Below are 27516 nucleotides of genomic sequence, written 5' to 3' on the forward strand. Positions count from 1 at the left end.
CCACTGAGCCACCCAGGTGCCCCTCTTTTTTTTTTTTTTTAAATGCTTTGAAGTCCTCCTTCCCTCCTCCAAAGTTTTGTTTAAATTCTAGTTAGTTAACACATAGTGTAATACTGATTTCAGGAATATTAACTCTTGATCATACAGAGACATTTATGTCAGAACACTGTGTATTCTGAAGCAGAAGCTTACTGAAGACTTAAATGAGATTTCAGCTTGGAAATACCACTTAATGAAAGTGAGATTAGGGGTACCCGGGTGATGCAGTTTGCTGGATGTCAGACTCCCGTACTCCCTTGGAGTCTGCTTGAGGTTCTCTTCCCCCACCTGCCCATGCTTACATGCTTGCTCTTTCTCTGGAATAAATAAAATTTTTTAAAAGTGAGATTGGTTTTATTAAAATAATTCAATTAAAAATTTAAAAGGTACCTTCTGTTATTTCATCTTGCATTCTAACATCTTTTCTTTCATTGACATTGAATTGACGTTTCTGGAAAAATTTCAGTTTTGAAGGTTTATAATATAAGAGAGGAGAGATGAAGACTAGTAGGTAGCAACAAGAAAAATAGTATTCAGAGAGACTTTGCCAGTTTCACAGCCCTGGAGATTTTTTTGCTTTTCCTACTTCCTCATTTTGACACACATCATTGATAATAAATTTACTTTAAAGGCTTTTAACCCTCTAAAAATAGGAAATTTTGGTGGAGTTTCTTTTGGGGAAAAAAGATAAAGACATATTAGAAATGACAAATAATGTTGAATTTGCATTATTTAATAATGTTGCATTATTTCATTACATTGTGGAAGAAATTATTCTTACTGTAAAATTGCATGAAATATATCTAGAGTTGGTCATTCACTGCATTGAGAATCTGACTGAGAGAAAAAGAAACTTGGTTTTAAAGTTTTCCTTTTGCTTTATGGATCATGGTGGGTTATTTAATACCATACTTATAATTCCACAAGGTGGCAGCATTTGTTTACATTAACAGTTTCTCAATTATTAGTAGACTAGGTATGGAAATAAATGGCTTATGGAAATTAATAGCTAATAGGGATGTTCATGCTCATGAATACTAAATGGTCCTAGATTAATAAAAACAAGCTATGAAAAGGATAGAAACTCATCTTACAATGATGTCACATTTTGCTTATTTATCTAGTGGCCACCAGAGAGGAATTTTTTTAAACTGCATTGCTTGAATTTACTGAATACTTAGCAGTTGGCTGTTTCTTGAATTTTTGGTTTGAATTTTACATACCTAGATTGTTATGGTTAAAATTGTTCTATCTGTAGTTTAGAGGTTATATAACATTTTTGCTTATGGTTTCTTGAATTTTTAAATAGAATTGCAGCGGGCATTTGCAAATTTATAAGAAAGTGGTTATGTATTGTGGCATTCATTGTTGCTGCTAGATGAGTTGCTATACGGCAGTGTAGTGTCTGATTATTTGATTACTTTTTTAAAGATACCTTTTTGAGTACCTTACCTGGTATTTTAAGTATTTCACTAACTCATTTAATCTTTATATCAAACTTATGGAATAAGGCATTGTGATTGATCCTATTATACAGATGAGGAATTGTGGTAGAGATAAATTTTCTAAATTGTCCAAGTTCAACACAATGCTATTGAATGATAGAATTAAGATTTGAACTGATGAGACATTGTGGCTTCTGAGTTTACTCTTCTGTTATTCCCTTCAGTACCTGTTAAAACACTGTACTTTTGAGACACCCAAAAGAATAAAATGAATGAATTCTTTTGAGTTTCTTATTTTTTTTTAAAGATTTTATTTATTTATTTTAGAGGTAGGGGAGGAGCAGAGGGAGAGGCAGAGAATCTCCAGCAGACTTTCTCTCTGAGTGCAGAGCCTGCCATGAGGCTTGAACCCACAACCCTGGGAGCATGATCTGTGCTGAAATCAAGAGTCAGACACTCACCCAACTGAGCCACCTAGGCACCCCTCTTTTTAGTTTATGATAATTGGTATTCCTGTTACTGTCTTGTCTGATTTGCTCTAGATAATGAGCATGTTTTTAAAATTTTAATTTGATGTAGATATTCTGTTGAAAAGCCATTCTTGCCATAGCTTGAGAGTACTCATGTTCAACATTTATTGTTTTTTTTGTAGTAACCAGTTATAAGGATTATTTTTCCTGAACTTCAGTTTTTAATGATAGCCAGCCCTGATTCTGTATTGTAGAATACTTTGACTTTTTTTTTTTTAATATTTTATTTCTTTATTTGATGGAGATCACAAGTAGGCAGAGAGGCAGGCAAGAGAGAGAGGAGGAAGCAGGCTCCCTGCTGAGCAGAGAGCCCAATGCGGGACTCGATCCCAGGACCCTGAGATCATGACCTGAGCTGAAGGCAGCGGCCCAACCCACTGAGCCACCCAGGCGCCCCTGCTTTGTTTTGTTTTAAGTAGGCTCGGTGCTGGGCCACAGCATGGAGCCCATTGTAGGGCTTAAGCGCAAGGATCCTATGATCAAGACCTGAGCTGAAATTGAGACAGACGCTGAGCCACAGACATAGACCCAGGCGCTCCTTTGACTCTTTAGGACTGCTAATGAGCTTTCTCTTTTTATTAATAAGATATTTTTGTTATCATCTGAGACGTTATTGGGCTATCTGGGGTCAATGAGAAATGTGAGGATTTGGGAGGATAGAGAAAAGGATTTCCTTCCAGAATTTTGCTCAGGCCTAATCTTTTAAAGCAGTAATTTAAAAAACTGTGTTCTAAACTTGAAGTTTCCTCAGGAAAGGGGTCTTATGTATCTTACTTCCTGCTGACTCCCCATTTCTGGCAGATGATAGGTGCCTAATAGTAAATGTTTGTTGAATGAATGGAAAACTCTCTTGCCTGCTCTGGTAGGATCTGGAGGGCTATAATAGTTGTCCAACTCAACCTGTTTTTATATATTTGCGTGCTGATAGGAGTTCCTTTGAAGAAAGTATCCCTAGGCTATAAAAGAAGTTTGTAAATCACCAATGACACATGACAGAAAAATAAAGTAGTGTTAACAACTTAAAATAGAGACATCTAGGATTCTTAGCAAGCTTTGATGAGTTTCCTCCTTTTATAACGATTCAAGACACAGGTTAAAAGTGAGATGCAGATAGTCCAAGCTTACATATTAGAAGCTGCTGCGTCCTTTCTTTCTGTCATAGCCTCTACCCTAAAATTTTCCTATTGTCGTTTTCTCATTTTTGTGTTTCCTTTTGCCTTTGCTTAGGCTGAGGCTTGTCAGTAGTACAGAATGAAACCGTAAACTCAAATAATTTTATACTTCCTTCTTCAAAGTGTTCATTGGGTTAGCATTTGAGATTTTAGTAGACTAGTAAAAGTTTTTCACTAATCAGAACATAAAATACATGCCTACAATGAAAGTTTAAAATTAAAATAGTGTCTTTTATGATAAAACTCTTCTGTTGATCTAATGACTCTCTTCAAATAATCAAAATGGGAAAAGAATTAGAATGATTCTGTTTGGTATCCAAGAGACCTACTCTCCAAAGTAGGACTGATGGCTGGAAGTTACATTTTAAGGCTCAAACAAGGAAGCTCTTTTTAGTCAGCAATGTGCGGAAGTAGAATAGGCTTCATTAGGAGGCAGTTGCCATATGCCCTTAGGACTTTAAAACTAAACTGTGCTTCATCTTTTTTTTTTTTTTTTAATTTTTTTTTTTTAATTTGACAGAGACGTAGTGAGAGAGGGAACACAAGCAGGGGGAGTAGGAGAGGGAGAAGCAGGCCCCCCGCTGAGCAGGGAGCCAGGTGAGGTGACTCATCCCAGAACCCTGGGATCATGACCTGAGCCAAAGGCAGATGCTTAAGGACTGAGCCACCTAGGCACTCCTTTTCTTCTTCTTCGTTTTCTTCGTCGTCTTCTTCGTCCTTGTCTTCTTCCTCTTCGTGTTCATCTTCTTCGTCTTCTTCGTCTTCGTTGTCATCTTCGTTTTCTTCTTCGTCGTCATCTTTTTATTACAGAAACTCTTTCTGCAATCCTGAGGTCAGTTATATATTCACCTATATTTGTCTGGAATATTTAATGAATTATTTTTAAAGATTTTATTTATTTATTTGAGAGAGAGAAAGAACAAGGTGGGAGAGTGAGAGGGAAAAGTAGACGCAGGGCTTGATCCTAGCCTGAGCTGAAGGCAGACACTTAACCAACTGAGCCACCCAGGTGCCTGTTATTTTTGTTTTAATTTTTTAAAAATTGTATTTATTCATAATGTAAGTGCTGAGGGTACCAGTAAAAGTGATACACAGATTAGCGGAGAAACAAAATCTATAAAGCCAATCTATAAAATCTATAAGCCAATATAGAGGAAAAAAAAACATTTTGAGTGCTATGAAAATATCTACTGGCTACAGTACAGTGGATTTGAGATAAAGAATAGTAGAAGCAGGGGGATCAGATCTATAAGTACTTTTGAATTGTCCTGGCAACGCATTATGATGGCCTGTGCTCTCTACTACAAGGATGTCAGTAGAGCTTGGACAAAGAAATATTTAAGACATATTTAGGGACTACAGTAGACAAAATATGATTATTGGTGGATATAGTCCTTGAAGGAGAGGAAGATAATTTCCAGGTTTTTGGTTTGAGTAGCTGGGCAGAAAAATGTGTGTGTGTGTGTGCATATAGTGTATTATAGGGTATAGTATCTCAGAGGTAGAGTTCATTGATTCCTCAGTCTTATGTAATACCCATTGCTCATTATATCCTGTGCCCTCCTTAATGTCCATCTCCCAGTTACCCTGTCCCCCCACAGCAGTCCTCAGTTTGTTTCCTATGATTAAGAGTTTCCTATAGTTTGCTTCCTGATTTCATCTTGTTGAATTCCCCCCCTCCTTTCCCTATGCTCCTCTGTTTTGTTTCTTAAATTCCACATGAGTGAATTCCTGTGATAATTGTCTTTCTCTGGTTGATGAATTTCGCTTAGCATGATGCCCTTTAGTTCCATCTGTGTCGTTGGAAATGGAAAGATTTCATTTTTTTTTTTAAGATTTTATTTATTTATTTATTTGACAGATGGAGAGCACAAGTAGGCAGAGAGGCGGGCAGAGAGAGAGAGAGGTGGAAGCAGGCTCCCCGCTGAACAGAGAGCCTGATGTGGGGCTCGATCCCAGGACCCTGGGATCATGACCTAAGCCAAAGGCAGAGACTTTTTAATCCACTGAGCCACCCAGGCGCCCCAAGATTTCATTTTTTTTTTTTAAATGGCTGAGTAACTTTCCATTTTATGTATATACCACATCTTTTTTATTCATTCATCTGTCAGTGGACATCTGGGCTCTTTCTACAGTTTGGCTATTGTGGACATTGTTGCTGTAAACATAGGGGTGCAGGTGCCCATTTGGATCACTACGTTTATGTCTTTGGTGTGAATATCTAGTAGTGTAGTTGCTGGGTCATAGAGTAGCTCTATTTTCAACTTTTTGAAGAACCTCCATACTGTTTCCACAGTGGCTGTACCAGCTCACATTCCCATCAACAGTATAGGAGAGTTCCCCTTTCTCTGCATCCTTGCCCAACATCTTTCGTCCCTGAGTTGTTAATTTTGGCCATTATGACCAATGTGGGGCGGTATTTCATATCTCATTGTGGTTTTGATTTGTATTTCCCTGATGTCAAATGATGTTGAACATTTTTTCATGTATCTGTTAACATTTGTATGTTTTCTTTGATGAAATATCTGTTCGGGTCTTCTGCCCATTTTTGATTGGATTATTTGTTCTTTGGGTGTTGAGTTTGTTAAGTTCTTATGAAAGTTTTTTTTTTTTTTTTTTTAAACAGCCCCCCCCCTCCGAGTTTGTTAAGTTCTTTATAGATTTGGGACACTAGCCCTTTATCTGTTAAGATAAGAAAAATATGGTGTTATTTACAGAGATAGAGATACTGGAGGAAAACCAGGTTTGAAGGCAATGAGGTGCATGAGAGTTAACCGAGTAGAGATTTTGCGTTGGTTTGTTAGATGCACAGAGAAGAAATTTGTACCATTGATAATGGGCATGGTGGTTGTAGATTGATAGAGCTCCTCATCTAAAGATCCAGGTAGATGAGGAGGAACCAGTAAAACTACCTGAAATAGTTTTTAGATAAGAATGAAAACCAGGAAAATATATTGCCTTGCAAACCAAGAAATGGAAGATAATCTGCAGCATTAGACACTGGGCAGGATTGCATCCAAAGCAAAGTGAGATTTTTTGCTTTGATTAGAAGGGCTAATAAGAGGGAAGAAGAAGAGAATCATTGCAAAGACAGGCATGTTTGTAGTGTTAAATGATAGGAAGATAAAGGACATTGTCTCCTAAGAATTTGTGCTTTCGCCATGTGTCATTGCTGAGTGACAGGTAGAAAAGGTGGTTGGTGTTTGTGTGTGACTGAAGAAGAAAGAGATACTAGGTGATGAAAATGTTGAGATTCATGGACTGTGAAATTTAAACTGACTACTAAAGTAGATAAAGTTAGGAGAGGCCTGAGAAAGAGGCAAAAATTGGTGAATCAGAATGAAGGGTTGTAGGAATAGTGGGCAAGCGAGGGGGAGTTTTATGGAAACTGTGATCAGAGAGGTATTGGATCTTTGGCCCAGGGTACTTTTCCATCTTTGTACTTACAGCATTGGGTAGTTTACCTGATACCTAGTGGGCACACATGTTTGTTGACTCAACTGGAGAACAATCTAAAATGCAAGATAGAAAATAAGTAATAAGTGTTTGTGGAGATTGGATGAAATGCTGAAGGAGTTGACTAAAAGAGGGAATTCACTTTAGGCAATGGCTTTCAGGTGCCTAGGGGTATTTGAAATGGTGCTTTTCAGGGTTTTTCTTCTGCATTTCTATAGATTATTCTCTCTGTACTTGATTCTTTTTTTCTTTTTTTTTAAAGATTTTATTTATTTATTTGACAGATAGAGATCACAAGTAGACAGAGAGGCAGGCAGATGTGGGGGAAGCAGGCTCCCTGCTGAGCAGAGAGCCCGATGTAGGGCTCAATCCCAGCACCCTAAGATCATCACCTGAGCCTAAGTCAGAGGCTTTAACCCACTGAGCCGCCCAGGCACCCCTCTAACTTGATTCGTAAGCTAGAAAGTGACATTAATATATTTTTTTCTAATTCTTCCCTGTGTTCAAATCTATGTCTTTTATAATTTCTTGCAGAAGTTTGTGGTGGAAGTAGTAATTGTTTTTAAAAGCTGGGATATCCTTGTACTTGGTTACATTAAAGGAGAAAATAATGCTTATTTTGGACCTTTTATGGATAAAATATATAGAGAAGAAATAAGGAAATATAATTATTCACTCAATATCAAATTATACAGATTTCCTATATAGGAGAAGTCATTTGCAAATTTTTACAGTAAAACTACCCATTTGCAATAGATGAAAGAAGACCAGTTTTGAAGTTTTTTTGTTTTGCTGTTTTTTGTTAAGTATAGTTAACAAATTATAGTTCTATAATTTTAGGTTTACAAATAGTGATTTGACAATTCTGTGTATCATACTTTGCTTACCACATATGTAGCTATGCTCTGTCACCATACGATGCTAGTATTGTACCATTGATTGTATTCCCTGGGTTGTACCTTTCATCTCTGTGACATACTCCTTTTATAACTGGAATCCAGTACCTCCCACACCCATTCCCCCATCCTATCAGTTTATTCTCTATATTTATGTCTCTGCTTTTTTGTTTTGTTTTTTAGATTCTACATGTAAGTGAAGTCACATGTTATTTTGTCTTTTTTTTTTTTTTTTAACCAGGTTCCATGCCCAATGTGGAGCTCATCATGGGGCTTGAATTTAGGACCCTGGGATTGACACCTGAGCTGAAATCAAGAGTCAGACACTTAACTGACTGAGCCACCCAGGCACCAGTGTCTTTCTCTGTCTTATTTCACTTAGCATAATACACTTTAGGTCCATCCATGTTGTTGTAAATGGCAAGATCTCATTCTTTTCTTAAGGCTAATATTCCATCTAATATACATCTGGGGCACCTGGGTGGCTCAGTCAGTTAAGCATCTGCCTTAGGTTCAGGTCATGATCTCAGGGTCCTAGATTGAGCCCTGAGTTGGGCTCCCTGCTCATCAGGAAGTCTGCTTCTCCCTCTACCCTCCTCCCACTCATGCTCTCTCTTTCTCCCTGTCACATAAATAAAATCTTTTAAAAAAGTTAATATGCCACATCTTTATCCATTCATTTGCGGATAGACACTTGGGTTGCTTCCCTATCTTGGCTATTTTAAATAATGCTGCAGTAAACGTAGGGGTGTAGATATCTTTTCAAGTTAGTGTTTTCATTTTCTTTGGGGGTATATGCAGTGGTGGAATTACTGGATTATATGGTATTCCTATTTTTACTCTTTTGAGATACTGCCTTATTGTCTTCTGCAGCAGCTGCACCAGTTTGCATTTGTACCAGTGGTTCATGAGGGTTCCTTTTCTCCATATCTTCAGCAACATTTTTTATTTCTTGTGTTTTTGATCCTAGCCAATCTGACAAGGTGTAAAGTAGTATTATAGTTTTGATTTGCATTTCCCTAATGATTAGTGATGTTGAACATTTTTTCATGTGTCTGTTGGCCATCTGTATATCTTTGAAAAAATGTCTTTTTATGTCCTCTGCCTATTTTTAATCAGATCATTTGGTTTTCTTTTTTGGTGCTAAATTGTATAAGTTCATACATTTTGGATATTAAACTCTTGCTGAAAATGTCATTTGCAACTATCTTCTATCATTCAGTTAGATTTCCTTTTTGTTTTGTTCATGGTTTCCTTCTCTGGGCAAAAAAAAAAAAATTATTTTAGAGATTTTATTTATTTGACAGAGAACATAGATAGGCAGAGAGGCAGGCAGAGAAAGAGGGGGAAGCAGACTCCCTGCCGAGCAGAGAGCCTGCTAGATCCCAGGACCCTGGGATCATGACCTGAGTCGAAGGTAGAGGCTTTATTTAACCCAGTGAGCCACTGAGGCGTCCCTGGGCAAAAATTTTTTATTTTGTGTAGTACCAGTAGTTTATTTTTGCTTTTGTTTACCTTGCCTAAGGAGGCATTATCTAGATAGATGTTGCTAAGGCCAATGTCAAAGAGATTACTACCTGGTGTTTTCTTCTAGGAACTGTATAGTTTCAGGTCTCACATGTAGGTGCTATTTGGAGTTTATTTTTGTTTATGGTGTGAGAAAGTGGTTCAGTTTCATTCTTTTCCATGTAGTTGTCCAGTTTTCCTAGCACCATTTGTAAAGAAGGTCAGTTTGAATGAGTTGAAGTCTCATGTAGTTTAAAAAAATAATTTTACTTTAAGCTATCTAACCTACTCTGAAATAGTTTCAGCTGAATCCTATTTAAATGAAATTATTTGAGAACTTACTTGAATTATTCTAGCATTTTGTGTGGTACATTATAGTTATATTTATTTACAGTTGGAGGGCTTACTAAAACATTTCTGGGCCCTACTCCAGAAGTTTCTTATTCACTAGTCTGTGCTAGGGCCAAGAATTTACGTTGCTAACACATCACCAGGTAATAGTGCTGTTGCTGGTCTGAGACCACACTTTGAGAGTATTGTCTTAGGTTAAGAGCTTTAAAAAAGAAGAAATTCATTTCTAATAGGAAATATTTATAATTTTAATTCTTTAGTAAAAAACCAATTATTTATGTCTTTATAGTTTGTGAATTAAAGGAAATAGGTTAAATACCATTTATTTTATAGAGTTTTCTAAATAATAAGCTGTTACAGTATGCTATGAACAGGTAGCATACGTACCAAGATGCTTATTCCTTCTGTTCTTGGGACAGTTGGGTGGGGATGGGTTGGAGAAGCAGCTCATAACCAACTATCCTCAGGATAGAGGGATTGACCCCGGGACAGAGGGATTAACCCCGTAGTTAGCTTATTTGTTTTGTCCACTGCAGGGTGATAGGGAAACTCTAGCTTAAAGAACCTAGGGACAAATAAAGTATTTTGGTTTCTCTTGAAGTTGTTTTAGTCATTTTTGGTGAAAGAATTATGTAGTGAAAATTGAAATTGGGCTCCTTAATATAGAGAGAATTGGCATTTCTTGCTGATTATTAACCTTAAAGCCTAGTTGTTAAAAGGAAGCCTGCTCTTATTCTGCTGGAGAACCATCTCATTTGCCATAGAAGTAAGGCATTGGGTGGCTAGTCGGTAGAGCACAGATTTGGGGGGACTGAAAGGGATGTTTTGAACCTGTTAAAATTTAGAAAATATGTCCTTCAGTTTAATGTCTTTCTTATGCTACTGACTTAGTTAAGATTATGTAGGGGAGGAAAAATCTTTTTCCTTCTACCCTTCCACGTTTTTGATTGGGACCCCACAACAGAAAGATTAACAAGAGAAAAACGGAAGTTAGTAATATGTACATTTCTTGTATACACTGGAGAAACATAGGCAAATGTGTAACTCATCTGTCTGAGAACTCTGGCTTATGTCAGATCTTTAGCAAAGAACAATAAATATGTAGAGAAATGAAAGGATTAAAAAAATAGCAGTTTTAGATTTCCAAGAACAGCAAACTATGGGAAAGTAAATATAATGGAGGAAACTAATGGAATGAGGTTTGTTTGTAGATTTCTTTCATGCCATATCTGGGCTTCTATCCTGCTTTTAGGTGGTAAAAGGGGGAGGGTAGAGAGTGCTTTTCCTGCATTTGCTGCTGAATTGCCTTTAGCTCAAAATAGTTTTTGTGTCAAAGAGGCATATTTTAGGGTGACGTATTATGGTTTCCTTCAGATAAAAGGCAGTCTCTGCCTATTTTTGTCACTGGTGTGAGTTTAGTAGTACTTCACTTTACTGCCACTAAGAAATAACTGTGATATCAGTATACATAAAACTTAATCTGGTAAAGGTGTTTTATAATATAAACACTTGGGCAGATACCATCATTTGGCCCAGATGTGGTAATTTCCTTGTATACTGCCTCCATTGGACATTTTCATACCTTTAAAACTTTTTGGGTAAGGTACGATGTTACTGTGAGAGCTGTTGTCCACATGTATCATTTCAGTTTTTACTCCTTTGAGTTAATTTCTTTAGCCATCTTCACAGCAGAGTGTTTCATATTATGGTAGCACTTCACCTATATAGAATTTAACCTGGCAACCTCATCTAACTAAAACACAATCAGTAATCAAGGTTTAAATGAAACATAAAAAGGCTTTAGAACAAAATAAATGCCACGAAATTAATGGCTAAAGCTCAAATATTAGCAAATAGCCATTTTCATGAATTATTTCAGGCCTAGTGATTTGTATATAGTTCTTGTAATCTTAGTTTTAGCTGGTTTGTGTCTCTTCAAAGTGTAAAAGAAGAGAGATTGCAATAGATGGGTTGAAGAAGTGGGAGCTACTTGCTGACAAAGGGGAAGAAATAATGAAGCTGCAAATTGGAGCTAAAAAGTAAAGCAGTTTGGATCCATTTAACAATGAGTTCAAGTGGTGTGGCATATCTTAATAGACCCTGAGACCACTGAGATGTAATAGAGTGTGATAACTAATGTTGGCAGGGGTATTCACATTACTTTGCTCAGTATGTTCTCACGAAGGTACTAAAGAATGTATTACATTTGACAGATTATATTCATAGGGAATCAAAAGTTGGTTCTGAAATTCACTTAACTAATTTTTTTTATTTTGTCTTTTTATTTATATCAATATTTAGCTACACACAAAATGAAAAAATTTAATTACCATATTTCCTTTTACACTCTGGGTTTTATTTTTGTTCCATGACAATATTATTGTAAAATATTCACCTCTGTATATATTATTTCTTTTTTTTTTTTCCGAAAAACATTATTCATTATTTTTTCACCACACCCAGTGCTCCATGCAAGCCGTGCCCTCTATAATACCCACCACCTGGTACCCCAACCTCCCACCCCCCCCGCCACTTCCAAAAAAATATGGAACGCTTCACGAATTTGCGTGTCATCCTTGCGCAGGGACCATGCTAATCTTCTCTGTATCGTTCCAATTTTAGTATATGTGCTGCCGAAGCGAGCACTCACTTAACTAATATTTATTACCACTCACTGTGTCGTAGAGCAGTAGACACGTATGTGCGTAAAATGCTATTGTATCTATTATTCTTTAGAAATAATTTTAAATATGTTACTATCACCATTGGTATAAATATAATGTGAAAAATATTCATATTTCTTTATAATTACTTTGAAGTTTTTTGGTACTTATGCATTTCAAACTTTGCATTGGTTTAATTTATATTAAAAGAAACATTGTAAATCAGAAAAATACTGGCTTTTTGTCTAGTACAGGAATCGGCAAACTCTGGTCCACTGAAGTCATATTTGGCTATCACTTAATTTTGAGTGAGCCATGAGCTAAGAATGGTTTTTATCTTTTTAACTGGTTGAAAAAAATCCAAAGAAGAATAGTAACAAGTGATGTATAGTGGCATGACTTAAAATATTGACACATGAAAATTCTGTGAAATTCAAATAAATTCCAGTTTTCATAAATTAAGTTTTATTGGAATACAGTCATACTTATTCCTGATATTGTTTGTGGCTGATTTTATGCCACAGCAGCAGAGTCAAGTAGTTTTGAGAGAACTACACGGTTCCTCAGAACAAATTTGCTGACTCTTGACCTAGTAGATTTGTTTAGGCTCTAAGGATATACTGTTATACTTGATTAAAGTTCTGTCATGTTTTTGGATATCAGTATATCTTATGAAAGAAAATGGCTTGTGTCAGATTTTCTGATCTTCTTGTGATGATTGGCTGACTGTTTTATATGCTTCATCATTTCTTAATACAAATAACCTATCACTAGCCTGTCTTACGGTAAGCACTTCATCATTGGTTGAATGATAGGTACAGATTTGTAGTCCTTACCTAATAACAAATTCTGGTTCATTCAGCAGAAAGTTTCTTATTTGTGTTTTTTAAAAAAATTATTTATTGAGTAAAGCTGAAAAATGCCTTGAAATACAACAAAAGCTTGTACTGTGATTAGGAGATTTAGCTGTATCATACTAATCTTGAAATAGAGATGCTTTTCTACCACCAATGAGTTTTTTAAATTGTTTCTGTTCTCTCTCCTTTTCCCTTTTTCCTCACCACATTAATAGGTAGTTTTGCTACCTATTAAAATTATAAAATTAAAGCATTAAAAATCTGTGCTTGAGAGAGATTAATTTGTGATATTATTTACAAATTTAAGTTTAAATGTATAATTGCAAGTTGTATAGTTTTTAAAACCACCTATATTGAGATATAATATACATACAATGAATGTATAAGGTTTTAAATTTTGAAATTGTATAAGCCACAAATAGAAATACAGAAAATTTCCAAAAATTTTAATTCCTGCTACTTTGCAGTTAATTCCATCTCTTCCTTCAAATTCCTGTCCAGGCCACTAATTAATCACTTTGCCATTAACCAGTAGAATAGTCATTCTGGAATTTTAAAAAATGGAGCCATAGAATATGTACTCTTTTGTGTCTAGCTTCTTTAGCTCAGCATATTTTTGAAATTCATTCATGTTGTTGCCTCTATCAATAGATACAGTTAATTATCAGTTAAAAGTTAATTATTTAGTAATATTCCATTTTACGAATATTCCACAATCTGTTTACCCATTCATGTGTTGATGGACATTTAATTTGTTTCCAGTTTTTGATCATTATGGATGAAGCTACCATGAATATTTACACACAAGTCATTTTGGATATTCATATTCATATTTATTTCTCTTGGGTAAATACTTGGGATTCAAATTTTTGGGTTGTCATTGTGATCAACCAGAAGCTGAAGGGTGATGAGGTTGCCCAGCTCAAGAAAAGTGCAGATACCTTGTGGGACATTCAGAAAGACCTAAAAGATCTGTGACTCCTGGCTTCTAGGCTCTAGAAATTTAAAACTACAATGTGATTAACTGTGAGCCTTTAGTTTTTCATCCATATACATGGGTCACAGTTCGCTTTTATCTTCCTAAATATGTGAATCTGGGCCACCAGAGTCAAACCCCATGCTTGTTTTAATGCTTGCGATATGAGCCCTTGAACAAATAAAATTAATTGTTGTAGTGTGAGGGGGAAAAAAAAAAGAAATTTCTGGGTTGTATGCTTAGCTTAGTTTGTACTTAACATTTCAAGAAACTGCTAAACTGTTTTTAAAGTGATTGGGTTATTTTAAAATTCAGCCATGTAAGAGAGTTCCAGTTGTCCCAAATTCTTAGTAACTCTTGCCATTGTCAGTATTTTCATTAGTGGATTTGTAGTTAATATTTTCTTTCTGTTTTACTTTGCATTTCTTTTATAACTAATGGTGTTTAATGTGCTTATTGGCCATATGTGTTTTTTTTGTGTGAAGCATCTATTCAAATCTTTTGCCTGTTATTAAAAAATCAGGTTTTACTATCATTGAATAATGAGAATTTTTATGTATTCTGGATACAAGTTCTTTGTCAGATAGTATTTTCTATGGTAGTATTTTCTCCCAGTTTGTGGCTTACTCTTTTTGTTAATAGTGTCTTTTAAATGATACAAGTATTTAATTTTGATGAATTCCAATTCATTAATTTTTTTTAATGATTTAAACTCTTTCTTCTAGAAATGTTTGCCTGCCCCAAATTGTGAAAAATGTTTTCTCTTTTCTTTCTTTCTTTCTTTTTTTTTTTTTAAGATTTTATTTATTTATTTGACAGAGAGAGAGAGATCACAAATAGGCAGAGAGGGGGAAGCAGGCTTCTGCTCTTCAGAGAGCCCAATGCAGGACTTGATCCCAAGACCCTGGGATCAAGACCTGAGCTGAAGGCAGAGGCTTAAAACCACTGAGCTACCCAGACGTCCTCTTTTCTCTTTTCTTATATAGTTTTAATAGTTTTAGCTTATACATTTAAGTCTATAATTCAAGTTAACATTTGTTTAGATTATAAAGTAAAGATTGGTGTAATGTACTTGTTTAAGTAGCATTTGTTTAATAAAAGGTGAACCTTTTCCATTGACATCTTGGTTTAAAATCAATTGAGCATTTATGTAAGAATCTATTTTTTTAATTGATTATATTTGACAGAGAAGTTACTTTTTCAGGTGTACAACATAATGATTCAATAAGTGTATACATTATGCTATGCTTATCACAAGGTAGGTCCACGATCTGTCACCATGCAGCACTGTTGCAGCACTATTGACTATATTCCCTGTGCTGTACCATTTATCCCCGTAACTGGAAGTCTCTACCTCCCACTTCCCTTCCCCCACCTCTTCCCCTCTAGCAAGAATCAGTTTTTGTTCTCTGTATTTTATGAATCTCTTTCAGCTTTTGCTTGTTTGTTTGTTTGTTTGTTTTTTTAAAGATTTTATTTATTTTATTTGACAGATAGAAATTACAAGTAGGCAGAGAGGCAGGCAGAGAGAGAGGAGGAAGCAGGCTCCCTGCTAAGCAGAGAGCCCGATGTGGGGCTCGATCCCAGGACCCTGGGATCATGACCTGAGCCGAAGGCAGAGGCTTTAACCCACTGAGCCACCCAGGCGCCCCTGTTTGTTTATTTATTTATTTATTTTTAAGATTCCACATAGAAGTGAAATCACATGGTATTTTTCTCTGTTGAGTTTACTTCACTTAACATAATTCCGTCTAGGACTACGCTTGTTGTTCTAAATGGGAAGATCTCATCCTTTTTTATGGTTGGGAAATATTCCGTTTGTGAGGAAGGGGGCACACCACATCATCTTTATTGATCTATTGATAGACATTTAGGTTGCTTCCATATCTTGGCTATTATAAATAATGCTGCAATTAACGTAGGGGTGTGTATATTTTTTCTAATTAGTGTTTTTGTTTGCTTTGGGTAAACACCCAGTAGGGGAATTCCAATGAATCTACTTCTTGACTCTTTTTTTCTGTTCTGTTGCTCTATATGTCTTCTGTGAGGCCAGTACCACACTCTCATTATTATTATAGTTTTATATCAAGCCTTGGAAGCAGGTAATGTAAGTTCTCCAACTTTATTATTCTTTTTTAAAGTTGTGTTGGTACTTCGAAGTCCTTTGCATTTTTGTAAAAAATTTTGAGCAAGAGCTCTTTATTTTCTGCTGTGATGGTTTGAAAGGATTTTTCTAGTAAGTCACATTTTCTATTAAATGTTTTTCTTCAGTGGTTTTGTCTATTTGTTCCTATGGGAGATATGATATAGACTTCTGATTTGTTAAGTGTATCTGATATTTTGGGGACATACTTTTATATAGTCATGATAAAATTTCTTTTAGACTATATATTTTCATTCCAGATTAGTCCTCTGCAGCATGGAATAGTTTTTTTTATATCATACCTCTGTTGTTTTTTGATGAAGCAGGGCCACAGTGACATTAATGATTCAATATTGTAATCTTATTGGCTGCTTTGTAAATACTGCTAGAGGATACAGAATTGAAAAATTAGATGAATTTTCTCCTTAAATTTCAAAAAGAATTAGAATTTTTGCTTGCATACAGATTTCTTCACTTTTATAGAAACTCATTCACAGAGGACAAAATGTCATCATAGTTTGGGGACAAAATATATTTTGTCCTTCAACTCTTGTTTTTTTCTCTAGTAGTTGTTTTTATTCAATCTTTTGTTAATCTTTTACTTCTTCAGAAGTTACCTTCAGTTTGTCAAATGTCTCTAGTAAAAACCATTTATCATAGGATACAGTTACATTGTGCATAGAAAAGGTGTTTTAGGACAAAGAATCTACAACTAATAGAACTACGACTAATAGAACTAAGTATAAATTATAACTTGCTATAGACTTAAATGAGAAAAATGTGACAGTATGTTGCTATTAAAGGTCTTCAAGATGCATTTTTAATTTGACATTTACAAAAGTGTTCGAGTATACTTCGTCAGATAATATATTTGTTCTAGCTATTCAGTGATAGCCAGAGGGGATGGAAAAATAAAATCTTTTTCAACACAGGAGTCAATAAATTAGACCTATGAAGGGGCACCTGGGTGGCTTAGTTGGTTAAGCAGTTCAGGTCTTGATCTGAGAGTTGTGAGTTCAAGTCCTGTATTGGACTCTGTGCTGGCCATGGAGCCTACTTAAAAAAAAAAACAAAACCAAAACCTGTGAGTCAGTTCTGAGCCATTGCTTAATTTTTTGTATAGCCTATAAGCTAAGAATAGTTTTTATGTTTTTGAGGTATCAAAAGAAAAATAAAGAATAATTTTTGTGACATGTGTAAATTATATGAAAATTCAGATAAAGTTTATTGGCACTTTGTCACTTCTGAAATAAAATTAATAGATATTACAGAAAATAGATATTTTTTCTATATGCATAAAAACATAATGCCCTAACTCTAAAATAAAGGAGAAATAAAAGAATAATTTAAAATAAGATATACATCTTAATATGTAAATTCCTAGATTGACTGCATTAGACAACATAATGAATAGTCAGATACTTCAAGCTGCTTATAATGAATAATTTTGGAACATTTGGTGAATATTAGAAATGCAAGACTGGTTTGTCTTTAATGTATAGTGGAATTCATTTCCATGCTTATAGGTTTCTCACTTGCAAAAGGATGAGAGGTATAAATATCTTTGAAGATATAAAATAAATTATAAGATAATCAGTATAATTAGTAGGACTGGAAGAGGAGGGCAAAAATAACTCTGTCCATTGCTCAGAGTAGAGACTTGATAGATATATTGAATCCTTTCTTTCTTTCTATAGCAGTTTTTAAAGTCATAAAAATAGACACAGGACAGAAATACTAGAATTCCCATTAATGAGAAAAACAAATTAGAAAGAAATCAGATGGTCAAAGATTTTTTAATTAAAAATTCATTTAAAACAATATGTATCACAAAATAAAATAACATATAAAAGCCAACAAGTGTAATTGATAAATGTAAATAGGGTAAGCTTCCCATCGAAAGGGAAGAATCTTCACATTAGATCATAGTGTAAATTTCCTAAGTCTTAGATGTGAATATTGAAAATAAGGTTTAATTCAGACTAGAAATCATTAAACCTGAGTCTATAGCTTTGTCTCTCTCAGAGTGTCTGTCAAATGTACACACACAGTTTTCTAATGATTCAGCCCATGATGAAGTTTAAGTAGTTATAATTATCTGTATAGATTGGAAAAACCCTGTGCTAACTCCAAGACAAAAAAATACATTAGTTGTGTGAGACTTTAAATGAGATTAGATCTTAGTCCATGACAGATTAAATGCAAAAATTACAGTGATTATAGCAGCACTAAATAACGTAACGTCAACTTAGAGCACATGTACAAACACGCATAAAGAATATGACCTCTTCAAAAGTGTCCATTGAGTATCAGAAAATGTACAGAATCTGAATCATAAAAACATTTAAAATTACAGAAAATTAAAGCATTCTCTGATAACAAGGCAGTAAGAGCAGATATTTATATCAAAATTAGAAAACGGGAAAAAGCTATCACATGGAAATTTTTTTAAATTTATTTTTATTATTTATTTATTTATTAAACAATTTCAAAAGACTTTATTTATTTGTCAAAGAAAGACAGGGAGAGAGAGAACACAAGCAGCGGGAGTGGGAGAGGAAGAATCAGGCTCCCTGCTGAGTAGGAAGCCCATGTGGGACTGGATCCCAGGACCCTGGGATCATGACCCAAGCGGAAGGCGGACACTTAATGACTGAGCCACCCAGGTGCCCACCACATGGAAATTTAAAAGCTAATTCGGTAACTCTAAGGTTAAAGTGGAAATGAAGCCACTTTCATGAAGCTTACATATATTAGAACCTATAGGACACAGCTAAAAGTGCTCAAAATAAAATTACTTGTTTTAGGGCGATTGGGTGGGTCAGTTGGTTAAGCATCAGGTCATAATATTGGAGTCCCTGAATCAAGTCCCATGTCGGACTCCCTACGTAGCGGGGAGTCTGCTTCTCTCTCTCACCCTCCCGTTTCTTGTTCTTTCTCTCCCTCTCTCTCAAAGAAATAAAATCCTTTAAAAAATAGCTTCTTTTAAATAGTTAAGTGTTGAGGAAGATATGAAAATAACTTATGCAACCAACTGAGTAAGTTAGAAAAAGAAGAAAACAAACCTAAATAAAGTAGAAGAAAATAAGGTATAAATGTGAAAAAAGAATGAATTATTAAAAACAGAGTTACTTGTTAATGAGCTTCTTAAAACAAGAGATGCAAATTGTTAGTGAACCCATTGAAGTACAGCTAGGAAAAACTGCAGGTTTGTAGAATAAGAAAGGAAAGTGAGGAAATAATTACACAAAAGTAGGAGTAAACGACTCTGCTCATATTTATCACATTTAGGATGCAAGAGAGAATATTTTCTAGGAAATGTTAATGATTTGAACTGATTCTAGAAGAGACCGAAAAAACTACTCAGGACAATTACAATGGGAAAAGTATGGAAAGTTGTCTAACAGAATAATAAACCTAACTGGAAATGTGGGGGATCTAAAAGAGTTTTAAAATACTGAAGAAACAAAATTTGAATTTGAGCCGCTGCCTTCGGCTCGGGTCATGATCTCGGGGTCCTGGGATCGAGTCCCGCATCGGGCTCTCTGCTCGGCGGGGAGCCTGCTTCCCTTTCTCTCTCTCTGCCTGCTTCTATGCCTACTTGTGATCTCTCTCTGTCAAATAAATAAATAAAATCTTTAAAAAAAAAAAAAAAGATCTAACATAAGCCTAGAGGGAGAGATTAAGCATTGCAAGATTTCACTTTTTCCTTAAATAATGTATAAATTTGACATGATTGCAAAGAAAATACTACCAAGATACATTTTGTTTGTTTTTGGAAATAAGTTGATGCTAAACTGAAGAGTAGTTGCAAAATATGTAGGGAAATGCTGAAGAAAAAGATTAATTTAAGAGCACTCATTCCTACAAGATGTCACAACATGTTATGATGAATCAGTAATTAAAACTTTGGTACAAATAAAGAACAGATAATGTCTACAATAATTTCAAATTCTTATAAGAAGTTAGTATATATCCTATACACTGCATTTCTAATAAGTGAAAAAATTATTCAGTAAATTGGGCAACTAAGTAATGGTCTGGAAAAAGAAATTTGTATCTCTGCTGTCATATTTTATTTTATTATTATTTTTAAGCTATTTTATTTATTTGACAGAGAGTGCACACACGAGCAGGTGGAGGGGAAGAGGGAGAGGGAGACGCACTGCCCACTGAGCAGGGAGCCTGACATGAAGCCCTGTCCCAAGACCCCAAGATCATGACCCAAGCTGAGGGCAGATGCTTAACCGACTGAGCCACCTAGTTGCCCCTCTGCTGTCATATTTTTTTAAAATAATTTTTTATTTATTTTTTATTTTTTTATTTTTTATTTTTATTTTTTTTTTAAGATTTTATTTATTTATTTGAGAGAGAGAGAGACAGTGAGAGAGAGCATGAGCGAGGAGAAGGTCAGAGAGCGAAGCAGACTCCCCATGGAGCTGGGAGCCCGATGTGGGACTCGATCCCGGGACTCCAGGATCACGCCCTGAGCCGAAGGCAGTCGTCCAACCAACTGAGCCACCCAATTTTTTAAATTTTTAAATAAACATATAATGTATTATTAGCCCACGGGATACAGGTCTGTGAATCACCAGGTTTATACACTTCATCTGCTGTCATATTTTTTTCTTTTTTTAAAGATTTTATTTATTTGACAGAGATCACAAGCAGGCAGAGAGGCAGGCAGCGAGAGAGGAGGAAGCAGGCTCCCTGCTGAGCAGAGAGTCTGATGCGGGGCTCGATCCCAGGACCCTGAGATCATGAACTGAGCTGAAGGTAGCGGCTTAACCCACTGAGCCACCCAGGCGCCCCATGTCATATTTTAAAATAAATTCCAGATGGAATGACTATCTGAATGAAAAAAAAATGAAACTTGATAACTATTAGAAGAAGATACAGGATATAAGTTTAAAAAGTCTTATAGGGAAAAGTAAAGCAGAGGGAGATAATGCAGGGAGGTAGCCGGTGGAGTGGAGAGCTGCAGTTTGAAATCGAGTAGACAAGTGGTCTTAGTGAGAGCTGTCGTTTGAGTTGGTACCTGAAGGCAGTGAGGGAATATGTCTGCGTGTTTGGCAGAAGAGCAGTTGCAGGTTGGGCTGACTGTCCCCTTCCTGGACAGTTGCATTGTCCCTTGAGGTAGGAATAGGTTTGAAATTTCCTAAGTTTGCCACGATGCCAGAGTTAATTGGAGGAAGGGGGAGCAGGGGTGGGATGGGGAAGAGACAAATCCTGTATATTTTGTAATCACTCTGCTTTTTTATGAGGTTGAGTAGGAAGCCTTTAAGAAATTTTGGACCAAAATAATGATGATTTGGCTTGTTAAAAAGTGGATTTTAAGGGTCGAGTATGGAAGCGGGTTATCAGTATGGAACCTAGTAGCTTGAATGAGGGGGTGGCAGTAAGCTGTTGAGAAGTGGTTAGATTCTGTTACGTTTTGAAGGTTGAGCTGAAAGATTTGCTGTTAAAGTTAATTGAAAAGGATGGGGTTAGTTAATTAAATAAGGAAGATGCTTGGGGAATTTAGAAACTCAATTTAGGACAGATTAAAATACTGTTAGATTAAAGTTGAAGCTGTCAAGTAGGTATGAACCAGTAAGAGAGAGGTCTGGTATGTGAAATAAACATTTGATAGTCATGAATGTGTAGGTTTAAAGTCACAAGACTAAATGAGAGCCCCAAAGAAGTACAGGGAGATAAAAAACTGAAGCTTGAGGATACTTGTACTGGGGGATACTTGCATGTGGAAGTGGAGGCAGGAGAAGGAAGTCTTCTTCCTTCTCAGTATATACTGTGATGGAGCTGCTAGTGAGGTACGGGAAGAATCATCTCTCTTGAGGAGGGAACTGTCCTCTAAATCAGCTACTGCTGATACTCAAGTAAGATAAGAATTCAGAGTTGAGTATTAGATTTAGCAACCTGAAGGTCGGTGTTGACCTTGATAGAGCATTTCTAGGGTTGAAGATGAAAGCTTGGTTCCATTGAGTTAAAGCAAATGGGAAGAGAAGAATTGGAGCCAGTGAGTATGGACAACTCTTTTGCAACAATTCTGCTATCAGAAAAGAAAGAAATAGGGTGGTAGCTAAAATGGAATGAAGATTTTTTTTTTTAAAGATTTTATTTATTTATTTGACAGAGAGAGATCACAAGTAGATGGAGAGGCAGGCAGAGAGAGAGAGAGAGAGAGAGGGAAGCAGGCTCCTTGCTGAGCAGAGAGCCCGATGTGGGACTCGATCCCAGGACCCTGAGATCATGACCTGAGCCGAAGGCAGCGGCGTAACCCACTGAGCCACCCAGGCGCCCCTGGAATGAAGATTTTAAGACATGTTTTGTTTTGTGTTTTACTTGAAGAAAACATTGAAAGGATTATGTGAAAGATGTAGGAGAACAGAAAAATTAATGATAGAAGAGAAGGAGAATTGAAGCAATCCTGGATTAGGCAAGCAAAAATGAGATATAATGCACAAGTAGATGCATTATTCAGGTATAGGAGATTTGATCCTTCCTCAGAGTGACAAGAGAGGTGGCAGCATATATCCAGAATATATATTCTGGTAAATGGAGAGTGTGGTGGTGGGAGCCTTTGTAAATTATCTTCTTATTCTTTTTATATTTTTGCCAAACCAGAGAACAAAATGATCTGCTGATAATGAGGAAGGAGATATGGGAAATTTGAGAAGAATAAAGAAATTGCGTACCTGTCTTTACCCAAGTAGAAGAGTGTGTACAAGGGAAACTTACCATGAAGCTAGGCAATGTTAAGGCCCCACTTGAAGATAGTGATGTTGAATTTAAAGTTAAATGTATTAAGATGCATGTGATTTTTGACCAAGCACTTCATATTCTGGGTATATTTAATGATACTCTTGCATATGTGAAAGGAAGACACACACAGAGGATATTTTATTGCAGTATTGTTTAACAGTGAAAGATGAGAAAGTAAATGTTCTCATTAGTAAGCTGATTAAATGATTTATGATACATCCATATGTTTGAATTCTGTACAGCCATTGGTAAAAAATCAGGTAGCCCTAATATATAATAAGATGAAATGATTGTCAAGATGCTGTGGAGGGGGCAAGGTCTAAATCAGCCTGTATGATTTCATCCCATGTGTTTAATTAAATAGGAGAATATGAATACATAGATGCTTGTTTGTGCACAGGGTAATGCTAGTAGGGTGCATGAGCTGAAATTACTGGTTGCCTCCAGGGAAGGCGATTAGGTGCTTAGTTGGCTAGGTTGGAAGGAAGGTCTTGCTTTTTTCTGTGTAATTTTTGAACCATTGTCTATATACATATACTTTTTAGAAGAAGTTTGAAGAGAAGATTCAGGGCATGTTGTGCTGGATCTTCAGTAATAGTTGGAGTATGGATTTTACATCATGGTAAATGAGCAGAATTATGTGAAGGAGCTATTTTTTTTTGAAAATTTTCCTTTTTATCAGTCCTTCAAATAGATTAGAAAAGAGGAAAGTCAAGAGTAGCAGACTTGGTAAAGACGCTGTTGCAATAGTCCAGGTTAGTGTTAATGCATGCCTAATTCATATTTCTGTGAATTTCTCAAATATTGTGTTCTGATATTTTAACATCTTATTTTTCCATCCTTCAGCTAGGTCAGTGTTTGGCACATAACAGGCATATTGGATATTTGATGACTAAGAATATTCATGCACTATCCACTTTCTTCCAGTAGGCCTCAGTAATCAGTGACTCTTGAATTTCTGTAGCATCTTCTGTTCCTATCATTTGGCATTTGCTTATTATTGTATTATCATCTCTCCCAGTAATTATAAACCCTGTGAGGCTATCTTACTCTTTTTATCTGCCTATGTTTAACTTGTTGTACAGGATGAATTATTATTTTATTACTATCATGTATATAATAAAGTATGTGTAATTATTCTATGTTATTACTCTTGTTTACTCTGCCTTTGTAGTCTTTGAAGACCAGTTCTTTTATTCTCATTAAAATGGGAGTTTGTTTTTTTTTTTTTAAAGACTGATTTATTTGAGGGGGGAGGGGCAAAAGAGAGGGAGAGAATCTTTGAGGGGAGTAGACTGCTTGCTGAGAACAGAGCCTAACATTGGGCTCAATCTCAGGATCCTAAGATCATGATCTGAGCTGAAATCAAGAGTCAGACGCCTCAATGACCGAGTCCACCAGGTGCCCCCAAATGGGAGTTTTACATAGTGATTGAAAGCATAGACTCTGGAACCAGATTGCTTGAATTTGAATTATCTAGTGAAGTTGGGACAAATTACTTAACATCAATATAACTTACCTTCCTTATCTATCAATGGAAATTTGAAGAGTAAATATATTTTATGTGAGCGCTTAATACAGTGCTTTATACATAGTGAGTATTATGTATGTTATGGAAGGCTTAGCTATTATTATTGATTGTTTTTGGAGAAAGTCAGTTGAATAACATCAATTCTTATTTACTTTACCTGTGTTTGATCTGCCTATTCCTTTTTATTAAAATGGCCAATTTCTTTGTTTCCTTGAAATTATAGCAGCCTCTCTCTCTTGAGGTACACTGTCTTGGTGATGAATTAGACCACTAAATTCCACTTACATTTTCTTTTGATAAGTAGGATTCTGGTGTTCAGGGATATTAATCCACTTCGTTAATACTAGTTTTATAATTGCAAAATCAGTATGACACAGTGCGAGCACGGATTCTCTTGTTGGGTTATTGCCATCTTTGCATTGCCTCGTGCCACACTGTATTAGAGGGATGAGTTAATCACCTTTCCTGTATGGTCTGTTCCCTTGATGCTTGATAACTTGGCTGATGGCCCTTTTGACAAAGACTGTAGCCAGTTTCCTACAGCTGAGTAACCTTTTACAACTGTTTAAATAAATCACTTTTTAAAAACAAAACATTCCAACTGTGAAAGAAAAATGCTGTTTATTTCCAAGTGTAAAATAAAACAAGTCCCCCTTAGTATTATTTTTTGAAGCAAATGTTTGTGTATTTTGAAATTTAAAAAAATTCTGTGAAATGGAATTTATCATTGCACTGAACTTTCATAAACTACTTGCTTTAAGAACTCGGTGGCCCAGCTCAGGTCATGATCTTAGGGTTCTGGGATCGAGCCCTGCATCGGGCTCTTTGCTTAAAGGGGAGCCTGCTTCCCCCCCTCTCTCTGCCTGCCTCTCTGCCTACTAGTGATCTCTCTCTCTGTGTCAAATAAATAAATAAAATCTTTAAAAAAAAAAAAAGAAAGAATAAGGGCACCTCGGTGGCTCAGTTGGTTAAGCAACTGCCTTCGGCTCAGGTCATGATCCCAGAGTCCCGGGATTGAGTCGCATATCGGGCCCTCTGCTCAGCAGGGGAGTCAGCTTCTCCCTCTGCCCCTCACCCCTCTTGTGTTCTCTCTCTCAAGTAAATAAAATCTTAAAAAAAAAAAATTACTGGTGGCACCTGCGTGGCTCAGGCAGTTAAGTGTCTTCTTTCGGCTCAGGTTGTGATCCTGGGGTCTTGGGATTGAGTCCAACGTTGGGCTCCCTGCTTGGCAGGGGGTCTGCTTCTCCCTTCACCCCTCCCCTGTTCCTGATTGCTTTCTCTCTCTCATGCTCCCTCTCAAATAAACAAATAAAATTGAAAAAACAAGTAAAATTGAAAAATTAGTGACAGTGGATAGCAGAAATGAATTTTGTGAAAAAGCAGAACTTATTACAAATTTTTTAAAATGTAATTGCACAAGCAAGTATGTTTCAATCTGTTTATTTTTTATTTTGCTTTTGTTTCAGCTTAACTAGACATTGTTGAATTATTTTTGTGTTACTAGATTTCATAATTATAGTAGCTAAAATATTGTATTTTGAAATATGAGGCCATCCGTTTTGGAATAGCTCTGAAAAGCTCTCTGTACCTAAAAACCACACTGTTCGTTTGAGTTGTACCACTATTCATTTGAATTGTTCCTTGATAGCTCTTTAAAATCTAGTTATGTTTATGTTTATGATCAGTTATGATTAAATCCGTCAAAAGATTGGGAGTAATTGATTTGGTGTTTGGAAGTACTTAAATGTCAGTGATGTGTGGAAGTACTTGGATTTTTTTTTTTTTTAAAGGCAGCTGTTTATCTCCCTTTTTCCAAAATTTATGAGAAATATTACTCTTTATACTTTTTGATCAGTATTTTTATTAGAATTTTGTTGTTTTTAAATTACAAAAAAGTACACGTCCCAGAGTATTAAAAAAGGGTACTGTATTGATACTCCCAACATTTAAGAAGAAAACATAACCAGAACATAAGAAAATAATAATGAAGTTTTAAAAAAGTTAATTTTTAAAACAAGATTTATTTATTGATTTATTTTTAGAGAGAGAGAGAGAATGAATGGGAGGGAGAGGGGGAGAGAGAATCTCAAGCAGACTCCCCACTGAGCATGGAGCCTGATGCAGGGCTGGGTCTTATGACCTTGAGATCATGACCAGGAGTCAGACACTTAACCAACTGCACCACCCAGGTGCCCCCAAAAGGTTAGTTTTTAGTATGAGCTAAGAATGAGCTAATGCAGCTAAATGATAACCTTTGTTGAAAAAAGAAAGCTATCTTGAGTAACAGGGTAGCAACAAAGAAGTAAACTTATTGATTTATCTACATTATCAAATCAATTCTTTTGACAACGTTCTTTTTTTTTTTTTTTTTTTTAAGATTTTATTTATTTACTTGACAGAGAGAGAGATCACAAGTAGGCAGAGAGGCAGGCAGAGAGAGAGGGGGAAGCAGGCTCCTTGCTGAGCAGAGAGCCTGATGTGGGCCTCGATCCCAGGACTCCTGGATCATGTCCTGAGCTGAAGGCAGCGGCTTAACCCACTGAGCCACCCAGGCGCTGCCTGACAGCATTTTTATTTATATGGGAATTTTCTCCCTGCATTGTCTTGGGCTGTTACTTTAATAAGCTAGTGTTTAAACTTTTTTCTTAAAACCTGATAGGGTGGAAATGGCCTATTAACTTGTACAGGACTAGAATGCTGTCAGTTTATTAGCCATGTATGTTTGTAGGTGGAGTAAAAGTATTTAGGGATAATTTAACTAGTTCTTCCTTGAAGTCTGAGCCATGCCCAAACCTCGTAAGGGTAGGATTTCAGTTCTGATAACTGTTCTTAGTCAGACACAGTAATATTTCTCCCTCAGTGGCATTAGCCGATGGGTATAAATTGAATTGGGATAGATGGATGGTTGCCATGAATATAATTATGCTGCATTTGAATCCAAAGAGCAGATAACAGCTGAGTCAGCAGTTCAGTTGTAGTTGTAGAAATAAATTCATTGCATTGCCACATAGTCCTATTTTATTGGAGGGAATATTTACTGATTTGTGCTAGCATCAATAACATTTAATGAAATTTAAATGTTATAAAATTGAGGGAGGATTTAAAGCTGTAATGAAAAGTGACCATCTCATTATGTGTCTGTGCAGTTTTCTTACTGTGTACCTATTTCTTTTACTTATCATCATTAGC

The 27516-nt window shown here is 35.9% G+C and overlaps 1 protein-coding gene and 1 non-coding gene across 5 annotated transcripts in view; one reads left to right on the forward strand and one right to left on the reverse strand.

Annotated features, from left to right (window-relative positions):
* The window catches only part of COP1 (COP1 E3 ubiquitin ligase), a 244292-nt gene that overhangs the window by 104418 nt on the left and 112358 nt on the right, over nt 1-27516 (forward strand). The gene's annotated exons all lie outside the window — the stretch shown is intronic.
* LOC122918907 lies at nt 11935-12041 on the reverse strand. Its single transcript, XR_006386694.1, has one exon. It is a non-coding gene; the product is annotated as a U6 spliceosomal RNA (small nuclear RNA).

This window comes from Neovison vison, chromosome 10 (genome assembly GCF_020171115.1).
Source record: "Neovison vison isolate M4711 chromosome 10, ASM_NN_V1, whole genome shotgun sequence".
Taxonomy (NCBI): Eukaryota; Metazoa; Chordata; class Mammalia; order Carnivora; family Mustelidae; genus Neogale; species Neogale vison.